This window comes from Papaver somniferum, chromosome 5, assembly GCF_003573695.1.
Source record: "Papaver somniferum cultivar HN1 chromosome 5, ASM357369v1, whole genome shotgun sequence".
Taxonomy (NCBI): domain Eukaryota; kingdom Viridiplantae; phylum Streptophyta; class Magnoliopsida; order Ranunculales; family Papaveraceae; genus Papaver; species Papaver somniferum.
This window is the reverse complement of record NC_039362.1, coordinates 54,671,796-54,692,469: the sequence shown is the minus strand read 5'-3', so window position 1 is coordinate 54,692,469 and position 20,674 is coordinate 54,671,796.

Genomic DNA, 20,674 nt, shown 5'->3' with positions numbered 1-20,674 from the left:
CTCTGTTAGCTCTTCGCTCATATACATATGAGGTAAGAAATTTTCTCTTATGACTTTAAATAGTACTGTCATTCTCATGCTCCCATTTCTTACTTCTATCTGTATGCGAAGATTATTGCTGAAGTAGAAGAATCTGCTGATGCTGCGAAGATTGGCGATAAAGGTAAAGGTGCTCTTCGCAGAGAAAAATCAACTGGTCCTCCTCCAAAGAAAAGAAAAGTGCGTTCTTCTTCTCCTTCAAATGTTCTTCCTAACGAGAATTCTTAAAGTGACAAGGATGATGAGGATAATGATGATCTCGCTGGAACTGAAAATTCTCCACCCGAATCTTCTATGGCTAAGCTTTCTGGCCTCTTTTGTGATTCTCTACAAGGAATGGGAGATAGCCAGTTTGAAAATACCTGCAAAGCTCTCGCTACCATTTGTGATGTCCCTTTACTAGATGTTGATAGCTCTCTTCGCGGGGTTTCTAGATCAGTGACTCCCGACTTCTAGCATTCTCTCAATAGTTTGGTATACTTTCATCTTTTTACTTCTTCATTGTTATAACTCAAAATATCTTTCTATATTAATATTTTTTATTTCTTTTCGCAGGCTGGAAAAGCTTCTTTTGCGGTTTCCTCAGATCTAGAGAGAAGACGTGAAATTCTTGAAAAGAAGAATCTTCAATTTCGCAAAAGGAATGAAGAATTGGAAGTTGAAGTTAAAGTTAAAGGTCTTCGCGAGAAGAATAGACAATTAGAAATTGATTCTTCCTCTTATAAGAATAAAATTTCTAGTCTTCAACAAGCTAATAATCAGCTTTACGGTATATTACTTTTCTCTTTTCTCTTTATTCATTCATCTTGTTGTTTTATCTTATTTAAATGATCCTTTTTGCAGACATTTATGGTCTTTCTGATGAAGCTACCCTTTTTCGTTCATTTCCTAATGCCTTGGATAATGATACCCTTCTTGAACGTCTTAACAATTCCTATAATAGCTTTACTAATGATAGAATTTCATCTCTTTCTCTAAATGAACTTAGATCACAATTTCGCCTCTTAGAAATTGATCATAGATCCAGTTTAGGCTTAGAAAACAGATTTAAACGTCTCCTTATTGATTCCAAAGAGAAAACCAATGAGTTGATAACCAAGATTAGCGGTCTCATAGATGATAAAGATCGTATCTCTGATCAAGGTTCCAAGGCTCTGGCGAAATTCCAAGAGGCTCTCCTTGAAGTTCAACTTGAGCGAGATGAAGCTAACCGCAAGAATATTGAACTCTGCGAAAGGGAAAATCAAATTCGTTCTCGTCTTCTCATAAGTAGTGAGGAAGAATTTATCTGGGCTGTGAAAATTTTAGATGATGCTAGAAAAGATTTAAGCGTAAATGTTAGTCTCCAAGTTGAATATACAACCTTGATTAGAGACATGATTTCTGACAGAGAATGTTGCTAATTGCTCTTCTTTACTAATCTTTTGCTTCTTATAGATTTTCATCAAGTTAATAATTGGTTGTCTTTTGTTCGCAGATTCTGAAAATAGATATCGTGAAAAGATTGAAGAACTTGAAGCTGAAAAGGAGGAACTCGCAAAGAATCTTTCTTCTCGCAACGACAAGTATTCTAGATTGAAGAATCAAATCAAAATCACCATTGAAAATTTTAAGAATGATGCGACGCATTTTCGCAATCAAACCATCCAGATGGTTTGTGATGATCATAATATCCCACATTCTGATTACCCTTGTCTTTTAGAGGAAATCCCACAGAATACTCTCAATTTGATTATCTCTGATAGTGATGCTGACGATGAAGAATCTGATAGTGATGGAAGTTCTGATGGTGATGAGGATTCTGACGCAGATGAAGAAGAAAATAAGTCTGATGAAGATAATGAAGGATTAACCAAGAAATAGTCTTTATTTCTTCTTTGATTCTTTGTTGCACTTGTATATTTATTTCTTCTTTCTGAATATTTGTGTTTCTTTCATTTTGGCCTGCGTAAATTAAAACAATTCTTCTTTGCAATACAGTTAATCAATATAATCATTAATTCTTGAGTAAATCTCTCATATGGAGACAAATAGCATTTTCTAATTTCATACATTCCCATACTTGCCTCTGTTATTTGAATCCAAATGAGAGATTTCATAAACTTTTTCTTATTGTACAATTTCGCAAGCTCTTGCGAAGTGAATTTTGTTTCTTTTTAAAAATCTCATTCCTGTGTGGTCTTATTTTGCCTTCCTAATTAAAGGTCTTATTATGCCACCTCTTGTCATTGCAACAAAATTGCAGGACGTCCTTGCACTTTCATGCAATAACCCATTGATCTTGCCTTAACTTTTTGTTCTGTATTATGGCCTCTTCAGGAATATTGCGACAACATGACAGGCCTAAATATTCTTGCGAAAATAAATCCCCATGACATTGCCGTCTTGCGATGAAATCGCAGTCTTCGCACTTTGATGCGAAAACCCATTGATCTCATCTTATCTTTTTCTTTTTTATTATTGCCTCTTCAGGAATGTTGCACAAATATGACAAGCCTTAATTATCCTTGCGAATAATAAGCCTCATGACATTTGCGTCTTAAGACACTTATCAGCTCCCTAATGGAGGATGCCGCCCTTATCTTCCCCCTGGTTGCCCCTTCAAGGAGGCGTACTTCTACCATACAAGGTTAGCTCCTCCCATACAGTCTTAACAACAACCAGTTTTTTTCGCAGCCTCTTATCCCTTTTACCTATAGGGCTTATGGTCACGAGACTGCACCCTAAGTGGGGTTTTCTTCGGGCCGAGCGCAGTATAAGCCAAGACTTGTCAAGAATGCCAAAGTACGCTTCAAACGTCTCTGGAACTCTTGATTCAAACGTGTACCTCGGCGCCTTGATCAGATATGCACTCCTTGGGAGAGTCCTTATTACCTTAGTCGCCCAACCTAAGTCATATGCTTAAGTTGAGAATCCAAGGTGCCTCTCCCGGATGGGATTTATTGACCCCAAATCTCCATGACTCAGGTTCCGGTGGCGGTGTAGCCTTTCCCTGAGTTATGTAACAGGTACCCCCTAATATGACGTACTTTAGGTCTTACATTTGCCTCTTGCGAAATTTTATTCGCGAACTAGGGTGTACGCCATAAAGGTTCGCCTCTTTCTCTTTTGTCATTCTTTTCTGATTATTTTCTGTAAAATTCATTATCTCTGCGAGAGTCTCGCAATTCATAATATTGTATCTGAATTTCGCAATCTCAATTTTGTTGTTCAATCAAATGTATTTTTGAGAATTTTACTTATTGCGAGATTATCGCAAAAACTTAATCATTCATACATTTCTTGTTTTTATTACTTTTGCCCTCCTATGCTTCTTTATGATTTTCTGCTACTGCTTCCTTGTTAATGGTATGTTCATCCTTTTTACCCTGAGCTAGCATTGATTTTGTAACATCTCTTCTCCTTTCTTTTCGATTGTATCCACCATCAACTTCTCACTTCTTTGTACGTCCTTGACTTTATGTCGCCAGTTTTCCTTCTTATTTGCTTTTCCTTCGCAAGATTCTATCTCAGTTTCATAACATTTCTTTCCTTCAACCTAATCTCCATTTATGATTCCTACACCATTGGGGTGAGGGAATTTGATGCATTGATGGAAAGTTGAAGCTACACCCAGAATCCCATGTAGCCAAGGTCGACCAATTAATGTATTATAGGGTGATTCTACATCAACAATACAGAATGAGATTTCTGAAGATATTCCCTTCCATGGAATTTGCATAGTAACCTTCCCTTTAGGCTTGTTTGCAGTACCATTAAAACCAAATATCTTATATGTTGATGGTATAAGATCATCATCTCTTCCACCCATGGTTTTATAAGTATGATAAAATAAGATGTTCACAGAGCTTCCAGTATCGACTAGGATTCTATTGATTGCCCATGAATCTTCAGCTTCATCATCCTCATCTTCTTTTGGTTTTGGATTAATCTCTAATTTTATTACCAATGGATTGTCATGCATCTCTTCTCCTTCGGGAACTTCTTCTGCGGTAAAGGAAATTATCTGTTTCTGTCATTCCTCTAGTTGCGAAATTTTCGCAATATTCATAATTTCTCTTCCATTATTATCTCTTGCGAACACTCGACTTAAAACATTATCATGAAAGTCTTCAATTGTCTTATATGAATGTACGATAGAGTGACAGAATAGATTTTTTGCTTTTGCACCCACTTCTATGAAGAATGTTTCTTTCTTTTTCATTGTATTCACTTTGTGATGTTCTGGTGGTGGTGGTAATGGTTGAGTTTGTGGATGCCCTACCATAAAGTCGTTTAATTTCCCTTGATCTATCATTCTCAAAATAATCCTCTTTATGTTTCTGCAATCGTTTGTGGTATGCCCATGAAAATGATGATAAGAACAAAATTCATGACTTTTGTGATTTGGAGGTGGTTCTGTTCCCATGTTCCACGGTGTTGGTATATTTTCCATCAAGATTATAGCTTGCCATATCTTCTCCACACTTTCATTTAGAGGTGGGATCTTGATTTCTTCCCATACTACCTTATGACCTCCTTGTCCTCTATTAAAGTTTGGTCTTTGACCTCCATAAGTTTCTTGCGGTTGATCGAGTCTTTGAATCTTGTTATTTCCTCCACGAATGTAGAAATTTCTTTCTCTTTCATACTCTTCTTGATCTCGACTTCCCATAGCTACCAACTTCTGCTGATTGTTACCTGTCACCTTTTCTTATTGTACTTGCGAAGTATTCGCCACTATATTTATTAGCTTGGGTAATAAGCTTGCATTCGCTGCTTGTGAGCTGGTATTCGCAACTGGATATGATTCCATTTCATTTTTTCGTTCCTCCAAAGAAATGTATTCTTCTTGAAGTTCTCGCAATTCAGTCATTGTAATTGTATTCTTGACTCTGAAAATTTGGACATACAACAGGTTTGTTGCAAACATAGCATTGACAAATGATAATATGAGATATCTCTCATCTACACGGCCAGCCATTTCGCTACACATGGTTCTCCATCTTTTATTCAAGTGTTTCAAACTTTCACCAATCCTTTGTTTTAATCCAAACACATCTTCTATACCAGGTCGTGAGGAATTATTACTTATATATGCTCCCAAGAATGTGGTCTGCAAATGATTGAAGGAGGTTATTGTGTTCTTTGGTATACCTTCAAACCATTTTAATGCCTCTCCTGTTAATATGGATGCGAAATATTTGCACAATACCGCATCATGATTTTCCCATTGTAACATGCACCTCACATAAGCTTTAATGTGTTGAATTGCGCAAGTTGTTCCATCGAAAATGCTGGTTAATGCGGCCAAATTGCATTTCGGTGGTATTCCTCCTAATTGTACTTCTCTGGTAAATGGAGTTTTCGCAGCTTCTTGTATTGCTTCATCCAATTGTCTTCTACCTACTTCTCCTCTGTTATTTAGCATTCCTCTCATTTCTTCTAATTCTTTCAAGATTTGTTGATTTACTCCTGAATCTTGACCCATTGGTCTCTTTAATTTTGCTTCTCTTCTTCTGCGTTCACGTTTATCTTCTCTTGCGAAATTTTGTATCTCTTCTTCATTATCCTCATCTCGTCTTCTTCTGCGAACTCTTCCTCATCCCTATCTTGAATTCGCAAGTGATGATGTCGTTCATTTTCCCCTCCATAATTTTGTTCATTTCTTATCAACTCAATTCGCCGTCTTTCAGTCATTCTCTTCACTCTATCATACTCCTCATTGAGATTATCATTATTCCAGTTTTGTATACGCCTTCTTTCTCGATTGTCATGATTGTTCTGGCGAATTGTCTCCTGAAGCTCTTGCTCTTCCATTTCCGCTCTCAACTTTTCACGTTCGCAGATTAAACGTGCTTGTTCAGCATTATGTCTTTCAATTTCTTCTTCAATTGTCTGTTGATTTCTTTGATTTTCTCTCACATGTAAAATTCTTCTTCCCTCCTCTTGATTTCCTTCGCCATCTTGGTTACTTTGTCTCTGAATTTGCCCGTTCTCTTGATTTCCTCTAATTTTCCTATCATCAAAAGTTTCATTTTGTGGAATGTAACGATCATCAATTCTTTCTCTATTTTCGCGATATTCTTCATTAGGATTTGACATTTCTTCCTGAATATTGTTTACAACATTGATTGTAGGTGAATTTTGCCTCATTTCTCTTCTAGTTGATCTGGAATATGATTTTGTAATACTTCTCGATCTTCTATTCTGCAATCTGATATTCTCCATCCTTAATTCGTGATTCTGTCTTGTTAAATTTGCACGCTCTTCCGCCTCAGCTCTTCTTTCCTCATGTATTCTTCGTCTCAATGTTTATAACACTCAAATTTCTTCATCTCCATGAATTATTACTTCATCTGCTTCTTGATTTCTCTCTTCCTATCTGTAATTTCTATTTTGTTGCTCTTCTTCTATTTCTTCTGTTGTATTTGATCGCCAAGTGTGTACGCTCACTCTGTCATAATCTGTATTCCTCTCTTGAACTAGTGTTTGTTGAATTGGTGATTGAATTATATTTTCTCTATTATTTCTCCTTCTAGTAGATTCTCCCATTTCACTTCTTTCTCTTCCAGCAATTCTTTTGCTTCTTCTAATAGTAGTTGGTTGTTCGGATGTATTTATTCTTCTAGCCATTTCTTCAATGCTAACAGTGTTTCAAGAAATTATGAAAAATTCTTAATCAACTACTTTAAATTTTCACAAATCTCAATGTTAATCTTCGATTTTTTCTAGAATAGTCTTCAATCTTCAATCTTCAGTCGTCCCTGTTTCTAGCGCCATTATGTAGTTGCAGGAAATCCTACAATACACCCCTCGTATGATTTTATCGTTGATCAATCTATTTTTAGGTTTACACTCTTAATTTTATTGATTAATTTCTGAATATTCTTGCAAGGAAAATAAAGAAATCAAGAATGATCTCTGCTCTCAACTTTCTCTCTCCTATTTACTTATCTCTCACTCGACTAACTATTTATAAGGAAATACATAGTGGATGACAGCTAATCTGTCCTTTATTTTCGGATATGGTTCGCGATATTCTCACAACCTTACAAATGTTAACTTCACAAGCTCCATATTTTCGCAAGACTATCACATCTTTCCCATGATATTTGCTGACGTTGTTTTCTGAAACTGTTCTACGACGCTATTGTGCAATTCCATTGATAATTTCGCTGAGGCACAATTGTTGCGAGAATCTGATCCTACATACAGTACTCGAATTAAACACATCAAGTGGTGGATACTTTGAAGCAAAATAATCCGTTAAAACTTTAGAAGCACACAACTCCAATCCTAAGTGAGGTATTTTCTTAAAAGTTGGGTTAACAACTATTTGAGAATATACTTCAATTGGATGGAAAGGATCAATAGATATAGAATTATGCAAAAGATTAGACAAACCTTGTAGCGGATCCTCATTCATAATTAACAGTGAATTATGTACCTCTGTAGGATCAGAATTTCGCAATGACAATGTTTCAGCGAAATTATCAATGACACAACATAACAGCATCGCAGAACAATTTCAGAAATGATAGAATAAATGACGTCATCTAAGATCACGAGAAAGATGTGATAGTCCTGCGAAGATTAGAGAGTTTCCGAAATTAACATTTGTAAGGTTGCGAGAATGTCGCAGAACATATCCCAAAATAAAGGACAAATTAGTTGTCATCCACTATGTATTTCCTTATAAATAGTCGTTCGAGTTGTAAAGAAGGGGGGATCTTTTTGAGTAAGAAATAAGTAAATAGGAGAGAGAAAGTTCAGAGCAGAGATCACTCTTGATTTCTTTATCTTTTCTTGTAAGAACATTCAAAGATTAATCAATAAAATTGAGAGTGTAAACCTAAAAATGAGTTGATTAATAATGAAATCATATGAGGGGTGTAGTGTAGGATTTCCTGCAACTACATAATGGCGCTAGAAACAGGGACGTGTTGAAGATTATTTTAGAAAAAGCTGAAGATTGATATTGAGATTTGTGAAAATTTAGAGTGGTTGATTAAGAATTTTCCATAATTTCTTGCAATACTATTAACATTGAAGAAATGGCTAGAAGAAGAAATACATCCGAACAACCGACTACTGTTAGAAGAAGCAAAAGAATTGCTGGAAGAGAAAGAAGTGAAATGGGAGAATATACTAGAATGAGAAGTAATAGAGAAAATCAAATTCAATCACCAATTCAACAAACACTAGTTCAAGGGAGGAATACAGATTATGATAGGGTGAGCATACACACTTGGCAAACAAATTCGGCAGAAGAAGTAGAAGAAGAGCAACAAAACAGAAATTATAGACAGGAAGAGAGAAATCAAGAAGTAGATGAAGGAATAATTCATGGAGATGAGGAAATTGGAGCATTAGAAACGTTGAGACGAAGAATACATGAAGAAAGAAGAGCTGAGGCAGAAGAACGTGCAAATTTAACAAGGAAAAATCACGAATTAAGGATGGAGAATATAAGACTACAGAATAGAAGATCGAGAAGTATTACAAAATCATATTCAAGATCGACTAGAAGAGAAATGAGGCGAAACTCACCCACAATCAATGCTGGAAACAATATTCAGGAAGAAATGTCAAATCCTAATGAAGAATATCGCGAAAATAGAGAAAGAGTTGATGATCGTTACGTTCAACAAAATGAAACTTTTGATGATAAGCAAAATGGTGGAAATCAAGAGAACGAACAACATCAGGGACGAAATGACCAAGATGGCGAAGGAAATCGAGAAGAAGGAAGAAGAATTTTACATGTGAGAGAAACTCAAAGAAATCAACAGACAATTGAAGAAGAAATTGAAAGACATTATGCTAAACAAGCACGTTTAATCTGCGAACGTGAAAGATTGAGAGCGGAAATGGAAGAACAAGAGCTTCAGGAGACAATTCTCCAGAACAATCATGACAATCGAGAAAGAAGACGTACACAAAACCAGAATAACGGTAATCTCAATGAGGAATATGATAGAGTAAAGAGGATGGCTGAAAGACAGCGAGTTGAATTGATAAGAAATGAACAAAATCATGGAGGGGAAAATGAAAGGCATCATCATATGCGAATTCAAAATAGAGATGAGGAAGAGAATCGCATAAGAAGACGAGATGAGGATAATGAAGAAAAAATGCAAAATTTCGCGAGAGAAGATAGACATGAACGCAGAAGAAGAGAGGCGAAGTTAAAGAGACCAATGGATCAAGATTCAGGTGTAAATAAACAAATCTTGAAAGAATTAGAAGAAATGAGAGGAATGCTAAATAATAGAGGAGAAGTAGGTAGAAGACAATTGGATGAAGCAATAAAAGAAGCTGCGAAAACTCCATTTACAAGGGAAGTACAATTAGGAGGAATACCACCGAAATGCAATTTGCCCGCATTAACCAGCATTTTTGATGGAACAACTTGTGCAATTCAACACATTAAAGCCTATGTGAGGTGCATGTTACAATGGGAAAATCATGATGTCGTACTGTGCAAATATTTCGTATCCAGCTTAACAGGAGAGGCATTAAAATGGTTTGAAGGTCTACCAAAGAACACAATAACCTCCTTCAATCATTTGCAGACTACATTCTTGGGGGCGTATATAAGTAATAATTCCTCGCGACCTGGTATAGAAGATGTGTTTGGATTAAAGCAAAGGATTGGCGAAAGTTTGAAACACCTGACTAAAAGATGGAGAACTATGTGTAGCGAAATGGCTGGCCGTGTAGATGAGAGATATCTTATATTATCATTTATCAATGCTATGTTCGCAACAAACCTATTGTATGTCCAAATTTTCAGATTCAAGAATACGATCACAATGACTAAATTGCGGGAACTTCAAGAAGAATACATTGCTCTAGAGGAAAGAAAAAATTAAATGGAATCATATCCAGTTGCGAACACCAGCTCACAAACAGCGAATGCAAGCTTATTACCCAAGCTAATAAACACGGTGGCGAATACTTCGCAAGTACAACAAGAGAAGGTGACAAGTAACAATCAACAGAAACTGGTAGCTATGGGAAGCCGAGATCAAGAAGAGTATGAAAGAGAAAGAAATTTCTACAATCATGGAGAAAATAACAAGATTCAAAGACTCGATCAACCGCAAGAAACTTATGGAGGTCAAAGACAAAACTATAATAGAGGACAAGGAGGTCACAAGGTAGTATGGGAAGAAATCAAGATGCCACCTCTAAATGCAAGTGTGGAGAAGATATGGGAAGCTATAATCTTGATGGAGAATATACCAACACCATGGAACATGGGAACGGAACCACCTCCAAACCACAGAAGTCATGAGTTTTATTCTTATCATCATTTTCATGGACATACCACAAATGATTGCATAAATGTAAAAAGAATTATTTTGAGAATGATAGATCAAGGAAAACTAAACGACTTTCTGGTAGGGCATCCATAATCTCAACCACTGCCACTACCACCAGAGCATCACAAAATGAATACGATGAAAAGGAAAGAAACATTCTTCATAGAAGTTGGTGCAAAAACAAAAAATCTATTCTGTCACTCTATCGTACATTCATATAAGACAATTGAATATTTTCATGATAATGTTTTGAGTAGAGTGTTCGCAAGAGATAATGATGGAAGAGAAATTATGAATATTGCGAAAACCTCGCCACTAGAGGAATGGCAGAAACAGATCATTTCTTTTACCGCAAAAGAAATTCCCGAAGGAGAAGAGGTGCATGAAAATCCATTGGTAGTAAAATTAGAAATTAATCCAAAACCGAAAGAAGATGAGGATAATGAAGCTAAAGATTCATGGGCAATCAATAGAATTCTAATCGATACTGGAAGCTCTGTGAACATCTTATTTTATCATACTTATAAAACCATGGGTGGAAGAGATGATGATCTTATACCATCAAAATATAAGATATATGGTTTTAATGATACTGCTAACAAGCCTAAAGGGGAGGTTACTATGCAAATTCCATTGAAGGGAATATCTTCTGAAATCTTATTTTGTGTCGTTGATGTAGAATCACCCTACAATGCGTTAATTGGTCGACCTTGGCTACATTGGATTCTAGGTGTAGCTTCAACTTTTCACCAGTGCATCAAATTCCCTCACCCCAGTGGTGTAGGAATCATAAAGGGAGATTGGGTTGAAGGAAAGAGGTGTTACGAAACTGAGATAGAATCTTGCGAAGGAAGAGCAAACAAGAAGGAAAATTGGCGACACAAAATCAAAAATACACAAAGAAGTGAGAGGTTGATGGTGGATACAATCGAAAGGAAATGAGAAGAGATGTTGCGAAATTAATGTTAGCTCAGAGCAAAAATAATGAACATACCACTACTAAGGAAGCAGTAGCAGAAAATAATAAAGAAGCAGAGGATGACAAAGGTAATAAAAACAAGAAATGTATGAATGATTAAGTTGTTGCGATACTCTCGCAATGAGCAAAATTCTCAAAAATATATTTGATTGAATGGCAAGGTTGAGGTTACGAAATTCAGATACAACATGATGATTTGTGAAACTCTCGCAGAGATAATGAATTTTACAGAAAGTAATCAGAGAAAAATGACAAAAGAGAAAGAGGCAAACCTTTATGGCGTACACCCTAGTTCGCGAATACAATTTCTCAAGAGGAAAATGTAAGACCTAAAGTACGTCATATAAGGGGGTACCTATTGCATGACTCAGGGAAAGGCTACCCCGCCACCGGAACCTGAGTCATGGAGATTTGGGGTCAATGAAGCCCATCCGGGAGAGGCACCTTGGATCCTCAACTTAAGCATATGACTTAGGTTTGGCGACTAAGGTAATAAGGACTCTCCTAAGGAGTGCAGATCTGATCAAGGCGCCGAGGTACACGGTTGAGTCAAGAGTGCCAGAGACGTTTGAAGCGTACTTTGCCATTCTTGACAAGTCTTGGCTTATACTGCGCTCGGCCTGAAGAAAACCCCACTTAGGGTGCAGTCTCGTAACCATAAACCCTATAGGTAAAAGGGATAAGAGGCTGCGAAAACAACTGGTTGTTGTTAAGACTGGATGTGAGGAGCTAACCTTGTATGGTAGAAGTACGCCTCCTTGAAGGGGCAACCAGGGGGGGAGATAAGGGAGGCACCCTCCATTAGGGAGTTGATAAGTGTCTTAAGACGCAAATATCATGAGGATATTAAGGCTTGTCATATTTGTGCAACAATCCTGAAGAGGCAATATTACAAAAGAAAAGGATAAGACGAGATCAATGGGTTTTCGCATGAGAGTGCGAAGACGTCCTGCGATTTCGTCGCAAGACGGAAATGCCATGGGACTTCATTTTAGCAAGAATATTTAGGCCTGTCATATTGTCGCAACATTCCTGAAGAGGCCATAATACAAAAGAAAAAGTTAAGGCAAGATCAATGGGTTTTTGCATGAAAGTGCAAGGACGTCCTGCGATTTTGTCGCAATGACAAGAGGTGGCATAATAAGACCTTTAATTAGGAAGGCAAAATAAGACCACATAGGAATGAGATTTTGAAAAGAAACAAAATTCACTTCGTATAAGATTGCAAAGTTATACAATAAGAATTTTTTTACGAAATCTCTCATTTGGATTCAAATAGTAGAGGCAAGTATGGGAATGTATGAAATTAGAAAATGTTATTTGTCTCCATATGAGAGATTTACTCAAAGATTCAAGAATTAATGATTATATTGATTAACTGTATTGCAAAGAAGAATTGTTTTAATTAATGCAGGTCAAAATGAAAGAAACACAAATATACAGAAAGAAGAAATAAATGTACAAGTATTACAAAGAATCAAAGAAATAAGTAAAGACTATTTCTTAGCTAATCCTTCATTATCTTCATCAGACTTGTTTCCTTCTTCGTCTGCGTCAGAATCTTCATTACCATCAGAACTTCCATCACTATCAGATTCTTCATCGTCAGCTTCGCTATCAGAGATAATCAAGCTGGTAGTATTTGTGGGATTTCTTCTAAAAGACAAGGATAATCAGAATGTTGGATATTATGATCGTCACAAACCATTTGGATGGTTTGATTGCGAAAATGCATAGCTTCGTTCTTAAAATTCGCAACAGTGATCTTGATTTGATTCTTTAATCTAGAATACTTGTCGTTGCGAGAAGAAAGATTCTTTGCGATTTCCTCCTTTTCAGCTTCAAGTTCTTCAATCTTTTCACGATATTTATTTTCAGAATCTGCGAACAAAAGGCAATCAATTATTAACTTGATGAGAATTCATAAGAAGCAAAATATTAGTATAGAAGAGCAGTTAGCAACCTTCTCTGTCAGAAATCATATCTTTAATCAAGGTTGTGTGTTTAACTTGGAGACTAACATTTACGCCTAAATCTTTTCTAGCATCATCTAAAATTTTCGCAGCCCAAACAAATTTATCCTAACTACTTATGAGAAGACGAGAACGAATTTGATTTTCCCTTTCGCAGAGTTCAATATTCTTGCGGTTAGCTTCATCTCGTTCAAGTTGAACTTCAAGGAGAGCCTCTTGGAATTTCGCCAAAGCCTTGGCACCTTGATCAGAGATGCGATCCTTATCATCTATGAGACCGCTAATTTTGGTTCTTAACTCATTGGTTTTCTCTTTAGAATCAATAAGGAGACGCTTAAATCGGTTGGCTAAGCCTAAACTAGATCTATGATCAATTTCTAAGAGGCGAAATTTAGATCTAAGCTCATTTAGAGAAAGAGATGAAATTCTATCATTTGAGAAGCTATTTAAGGAATTGTTAAGACGCTCAAGAAGGGTATCATTATCCAAGGCATTAGGAAATGAACGAAGAAGGGTAGCTTCATCAGAAAGACCATAAATGTTTGCAAAAAGGATCATTTAAATAAGATAAAACAACAGGATGAATGAATAAAGATAAAAGTAACATACCGTAAAGCTGATTATTAGCTTGCTGACGACTAGAGATTTTGTTCTTATACGAAGAAGAATCAATTTCTAATTGTCTATTTTTCTCGCGAAGACCTTTAACTTCAGCTTCCAATTCTTCATTCTTTTTGCAAAATTGAAGATTCTTCCTTTCAAGATTTTCGCGTCTTCTCTCTAGATCTGAGGCAACATCAAAACAAGCTTTTTCAGCCTGCGAAAAGATATAAAAAATATTAATATAGAAAGAAATTTTGAGTTATAACAATGAAGAAGTAAAAGGATAAAAGTATACCAGACTATTGAGAGAATGCAAGAAGTCGGGAGTCACTGATCTAGAAACTCCACGAAGAGAGCTATCACCATCTAGTAAAGGGACATCACAAAGGGTAGCGAGATCTTTGTAGGTATTTGCGAATTGGCTATCTCCCGTTCCTTGTAGAGAATCATAAAAGATACCAGAAAGCTTAGCCATAGAAGATTCAGGTGGAGAATCTTCCGTTGCAGCAATATCATCGTTGTCCTCATCACCCTTGTCATTTTCAGAATTTTCGTTAGGAGGAACATTTGAAGGAGAAGAAGAACGAACTTTCCTTTTCTTTGGAGGAGGACCAGTTGATTTTTCCCTACGAAGAGCACCTTTACCTTTATCACCAATCTTCGCAACATCGGCAGATTCTTCTACTTCAGCAATAATCTTCACACACAGACAGAAATAAAAAATGGAAGCATGGAAGTAACAGTATACTGTTTAAAATCATAAGAGAAAATTTCTTACCTCATCCGTGTAGGATCGAAGAGCTAACAGAGTACTATATTTCCCAGTCTTGTTATAACTATCTTTCAGTTTTTGGATCTGTGGAATGCCGCAAGAGTTAGCGAACAGAATAATAAAAATCAATAAAGAAATATAAAGTGAGTTAAATGAGAAGAAACATACCTCTTTCTCCTTTTCGGTCCAAGAGAAAACCCAAGGTTGATAAGCAGCGAGATTCGCAGGAAGAACATTTGACCCAGCAATGTAGGATCCTTTTAGCATTAAAGGAAAAACACACCATTTATCATCTTTATATTGGCGAGGAGTTGTGTTTTTACCAGAATGCCAGTCAATATCTTGCATGAGAACTTTGGCTTCATCAATGTTATCTTTCCTTTTTAAGCGAATACCCCAACGAGTATTCTCTTTCTTCATGGAGATAAGTTCATAGTTCTCAAAGAAATTCGCTACTGTGTATTTCTCAGCAACTATCTCTAGGTTTGCGAATTTAGGATCCCTAAGTTCTTTGGAGTAAAGAGATCCTCTACCAGCACCACGATTAGCGAACTCTAGCATCAGACGGATGCAGTCCCAACTCAGTTGGAAGATAGCTCGCGAAAATCCCGAGTGAGCGAGAATTTCATAAAATAAAGGAAGATCTGGGTTATAAAGAGGAATAGGGAGACCTGCGAGAATCTGACCTAGCGAAATTATGATTGATTGATCATCACAATACTGATCAGAGAAAAGTTTGACAGAAAAAATTGATTTGGCATTTTCACCAAGAATGGTGGAGAATGTGAAACCTTTATCAGCAAGATCTTTCTGGACATCTTGTAAATTCTTTTCATATCTATGACCACTTGGATCCATGTTTGAATATAGAGTATGGGAATGAATAAAAAATAAGAGGATTGAAGGAGGAAAAAGTTACAGCAGCAGAACTTGCAGAAGAATAACAGTATTACAGAGACGAGAGAATAAAAATAGAAGAGAAAGTAAAAAGAAAAATAGAAAGGAGAGTAAGAAGAGTATATAAAGGAGATTTTTTTTTACTCGAAGAAATAAACACCATTAAGATGAAGATACGTGAGCGGTCGAAAAGTAGCGGTTACAGAAGACGTGTCAAGAAACAAATGGACGAAAGAATACGTGTGATAAATGCAGAATATGAAAAGATGAGCAGCTGCGGCATTTATCACATCATTCTCTACTTTGCAGAGAAGATATGAGAAGAGGCAAGATGTAGGATCAGAATTTCGCAATGACAATGTTTCAGCGAAATTATCAATGACACAGCATAACAGCGTCGCAGAATAATTTCAGAAATGATAGAATAAATGACATCATCTAAGATCATGAGAAAGATGTGATAGTCCTGCGAAGATTAGAGATTTTGCGAAATTAACATTTTTAAGGTTGCGAGAATGTCGCAGACCATATCCGAAAATAAAGGACAGATTAGCTGTCATCCACTATGTATTTCCTTATAAATAGTCGTTCGAGTTGTAAAGAAGGGGGATCTTTTTGAGTAAGAAACAAGTAAATAGGAGAGAGAAAGTTCAGAGCAGAGATCACTCATGATTTCTTTATCTTTTCTTGTAAGAACATTCAAAGATTAATCAATAAAATTAAGAGTGTAAACCTAAAAATGAGTTGATTAATAATGAAATCATATGAGGGGTGTAGTGTAGGATTTCCTGCAACTACAACCTCAAGTATATCGTGGTCCTCTATCGAACTATTATTATCTAGCTCAATTGGGTCTTCCACGACTTCAATCAATTTGGTTTCATTCTCAATCTCAATTTCTTCAACACTTTCTTCATCCGAATCAAATTCCGCTCTCATGAACTCTTCCTCGGTATAAATTTTTGGGTATTCTAAATGAGTCTCAGTCGAGGGAATGATTGGGTCTACTTCTTGCAAATTAACTGGTCTAAAAACATTGTAATATGGATGTTAATTGTAACGTTGATATGCATTTGAGTATGTCACACCGTTCATAACAATGGTTCAATCATATCAAGGCTCCTCCTTTTGAATAGGCGAATGATCATTATTACGATCCGGAGCTGGAATAACTTTACCATTATTGCGAGGACTAAATTCCAAGTGTTTCTCATCTTCAAAACATTCTTTTTCGTCCATAGGAATTTCGGAATCGTCTTGGTTTTGAGGCCACACTTCTTCTTCATTCCTTGTCTCCTTGAGTTCAGAAATTTGTATTTTTAAGCTGTCCACATTCCTTTGAATTTCTTGGACTTGCTCATGTGTTTTTGTTCCATGGTCTGGAGTCCCTGTTGTACCAGTTTAAGACACGATTCTGCAAAACTAGAAATTTTCTTATCAAGAGCATAACTATCCTCCCATCCATCTGATTGCTCACTTACATGCCCGTCATAAGGTTGTTGACATGTATGAGAATATCCATAAGGTTCCATGGGATATTGTCATAGCCAAATGATTGATTTTGATTATGCCCATAGGATGGTTGGTAGTTGTCATATGAATGAGATTGAAAACCATATTGATTAACACAATTATGTGTTTGATCTTGTGCTCCGTACATGTTATTTCCGTAAGGAAACATCGCGACTCACAAGAAAAAAAAATCAAAAAAATAAATCAAAAAAATAAATAAAAACAAGCTAAACAAATAACAAATCAATTAGCAACTGCTTCCCGGCAGCGGCGCCAATTTTTTTTGGGTTAATATACTTATCAACCAAGTGATAGCTGGATTAATATACTTATCTATTGTTCGTAAGAACCATTCATCACCAACCGTAGAATAACAGCTAGCTCAGTGTTATCCCCAAAACTCCTTTTACCACGGATACAGAAGCTCTCCAATATCAGATTTTATTCAACCGAACCACCAAGTAGTGCTCACTCAAGGTGTAATCCAACCGAATGCTTTACGCTTTGTGAATTAGGTTAATCCCAGTAGTTAAACTCTTAGCTCAAGGTTTACTTGATGGTGTTGTTTATACATACGATTCCTCCACAGAATCCCTCTGTAAGGTCTCGCGATTTCTACTTGTGTAGAGAGTTATTCGACGATTACTTATCTCCTAACTTCTACTAGCAATAGAACAATCAATAGACTAATCTAGCATGCACTCCAAATCAATCTAAGAATTACTCATAAACTCTAGATATAGTAAAGACAAACGATAAGGATAAAAACTCTCAATAGATTTGTATTATTAATAAAGCTTTACGCTTAGAACATTGAATTCATCCTTAAACAACAAAGGATTTAGCTACTCATATTACAAAGAAGATGAATAATAGTGGTTTCCCCCTAAAGGGGTAAACCCTAGGTTTTGATGTAAAACTTGTGATATGAGACGATATTCGATTTACATAACCTAATACCTTTTTATAGGTTTACATTACTTGGTCTCCAAGTATTTAGTTAGGTTTAGGAACCCGACCGGAAACATGACATAACTAAACCAAAGGCGCCCTTAGGCTTTCCAAGGTGTGCATACATGTTTTCCACTTGTTAAGTTCGCGAACCCAGTCCGCGAATTTCAAAATCCAGCAGAAATTTTCGGAATTAAGTCTGCGAACCCGGTATGCAAACCCAGTTCGTGGACTTCACTGTCTTCGTTATTCAATGGAAACTGTTTTGGCCACAACTTCTTCATCCGAACTCGGAATGACCTCATTCTTTTTATCTTTCAATTCTCTTCAAGATGATGATGATAAATCCTTAATTTGTATGAGTTAAGATAGGTCTTTGGCCTGTGTATTGATTATGAGAGTTTTGCTCCTTTTCGTCGCACTTCTTCCACTTCTCTTGGACTTGGGCACTTGGATACTTGTAATACTTATCTTCATAGATATTTTCAGCACTTTGTAGATCCTTTGTGGATGATTCACCTATTGGAGGCAAATAAAAGAAAACAAGAGTAATAATACGAATACATGCAAGAATAATAGCTTAAACAAGTATGGAATGGACACTAAAATCATATGAATTATGCACTTATCATTCTTTTAATAATTTGGGGTCTAGATTTAAACTTATTTTAATTAAGGGCCTCATATTGTGGGTAACCCATGGGTGGGGCCTTAGCCTAATTTTCCATATTATTAATTGTGTACCTTCCGGGTCGGTCTGTTACGGACCTGTGCCTCCATAGCTACAGGGGTTCGAATGTGTGTGCTTTCATTATGGTGCATAACTTCTTGCCTTAACAACCAACCACCCATCGGACAAGTTATAAGAGCAATAACTACGGTGGCTAGACTATTATCCGTATTTATGATTTAAGAGAAATTGGGTCAATTGTCCAAATATTTTTAAAAGATGGTTCTAATGGACGAGTTAAAAATTAGTATGGGTGAAATTGACACCAAAAAAATACCAAGAATGAACCAAGATTCATCCTGGCTTAAATTTAAAAAATAGCGAGGGTGAAACTAGATGCATCCTGATGAAACTGTTTACATCCTGGCTATTTTTATATTCTCGTCCATTTAAACAGTATCAAATTTTACATGTCTTTTTCACCCAGGAATTGTCGTTATTGGGTTAATTGATCAATTTTGTGAAAATTTTACTATACAAAGTTTTTTTTTTTTTTGGTTGGTTAGTTACTAAAAGACAAAATATTTTAATATTTTTCCTTTTAATTGGTGAATATGAGAATTCATTGAGAAGAGGCACTTAAACCCAATGATTACAACCAAACAACAAGGAGAGCCGAATAAAGAGATCACCATGTTTGCCGTAAGCCCTAAATCCTTGTGTTTGATTCGGTCCAAAAGAATGATTGTAATTTGATGTCTCTAATTAGGCTTGCCAAAGTTTTCTTTTTGTTATCGAAAATTCTAGCATTTCGCTCTTTCCATATGCACCACCATATTGCAACTGGGATGTTATTCCATATTCGACTAAGCCTTTCATCTCTTCAATAAAACTTGTAAGTCTTCATAGGTGTGTTGATATTAGGATTCTATGTCCATAGGAAATGACACCGTTCAGCAAAATATTCTCATATTCTCCGGATTTTCCAACATTCGTACAACAAGTGCGAGCTCGATTCATTATCTTCCTCACAAAAACGATAAACACTAGAGATATCCGTAAATATCTTATCCACCGTCATTACCCTACCATGAGAAAGAAGCCAAAGAAAAAAATCGACTTTTTGAGGGTAATCATGGCTCCAAATGATATTGGTTGGATAATTTGGCTCGCTATGATCACAATAATCTCCAATTCCATTCTTAACCATATATTGACCATGATCACTTCCAACCCATATTGGGGTATCTATACCACCTTCTTCAATAGATATAGAGGAAATAATGTTTGATAAAAAATAAGACTTCACTTGAGATATCTTGCGGGTATCTTTGACTAGACATAAATTTCCATCTTACACCACCTTCCCTAGCTTCATACATATTAGCCAACACACACTCTTTGGTTTTGAAGCTTCGAATGCGAAAGGAAACATATAACACAATTTTCCGTCACCAAGCAAAACATTTTTCCAAAATCTAGTTTCTCTTCCCCCGCCAATTTTGAATGTTATATTTTATTAAAATCTTCAAGCTCTTTGAAAGTATTAGACTACAAAATAGTCCAATCTGGATATTACTAATATGACCTTCAGTGACAACTACCACTATACATATATATTTAAGTGTAAGAATGTAAATCAAATCAATATTTATATATTTACAGAAATATCTATGCTTTAAAAATACATAAAATTTCTAAAAAAAACTTAATATCCTCCAATATAAGGACCATTTTTCTTTAAATTTATATATTTGAAAATCTCTTTAAATTTATGTAACGAGTACAAATAAGAGTATTAAATTTTATCTTATGATTTTTTTTATTATTATCAAATTTGGTATTATTGAAAGAATCAAAGTTAGGCAATCTACATGGACTTCACTCCAATATAATTTCGGGAGTACCAACTTAAAAGTTAGACTCAATTAAGAAATATAAAAAAGTTATATTTTTTTCTCAATACAA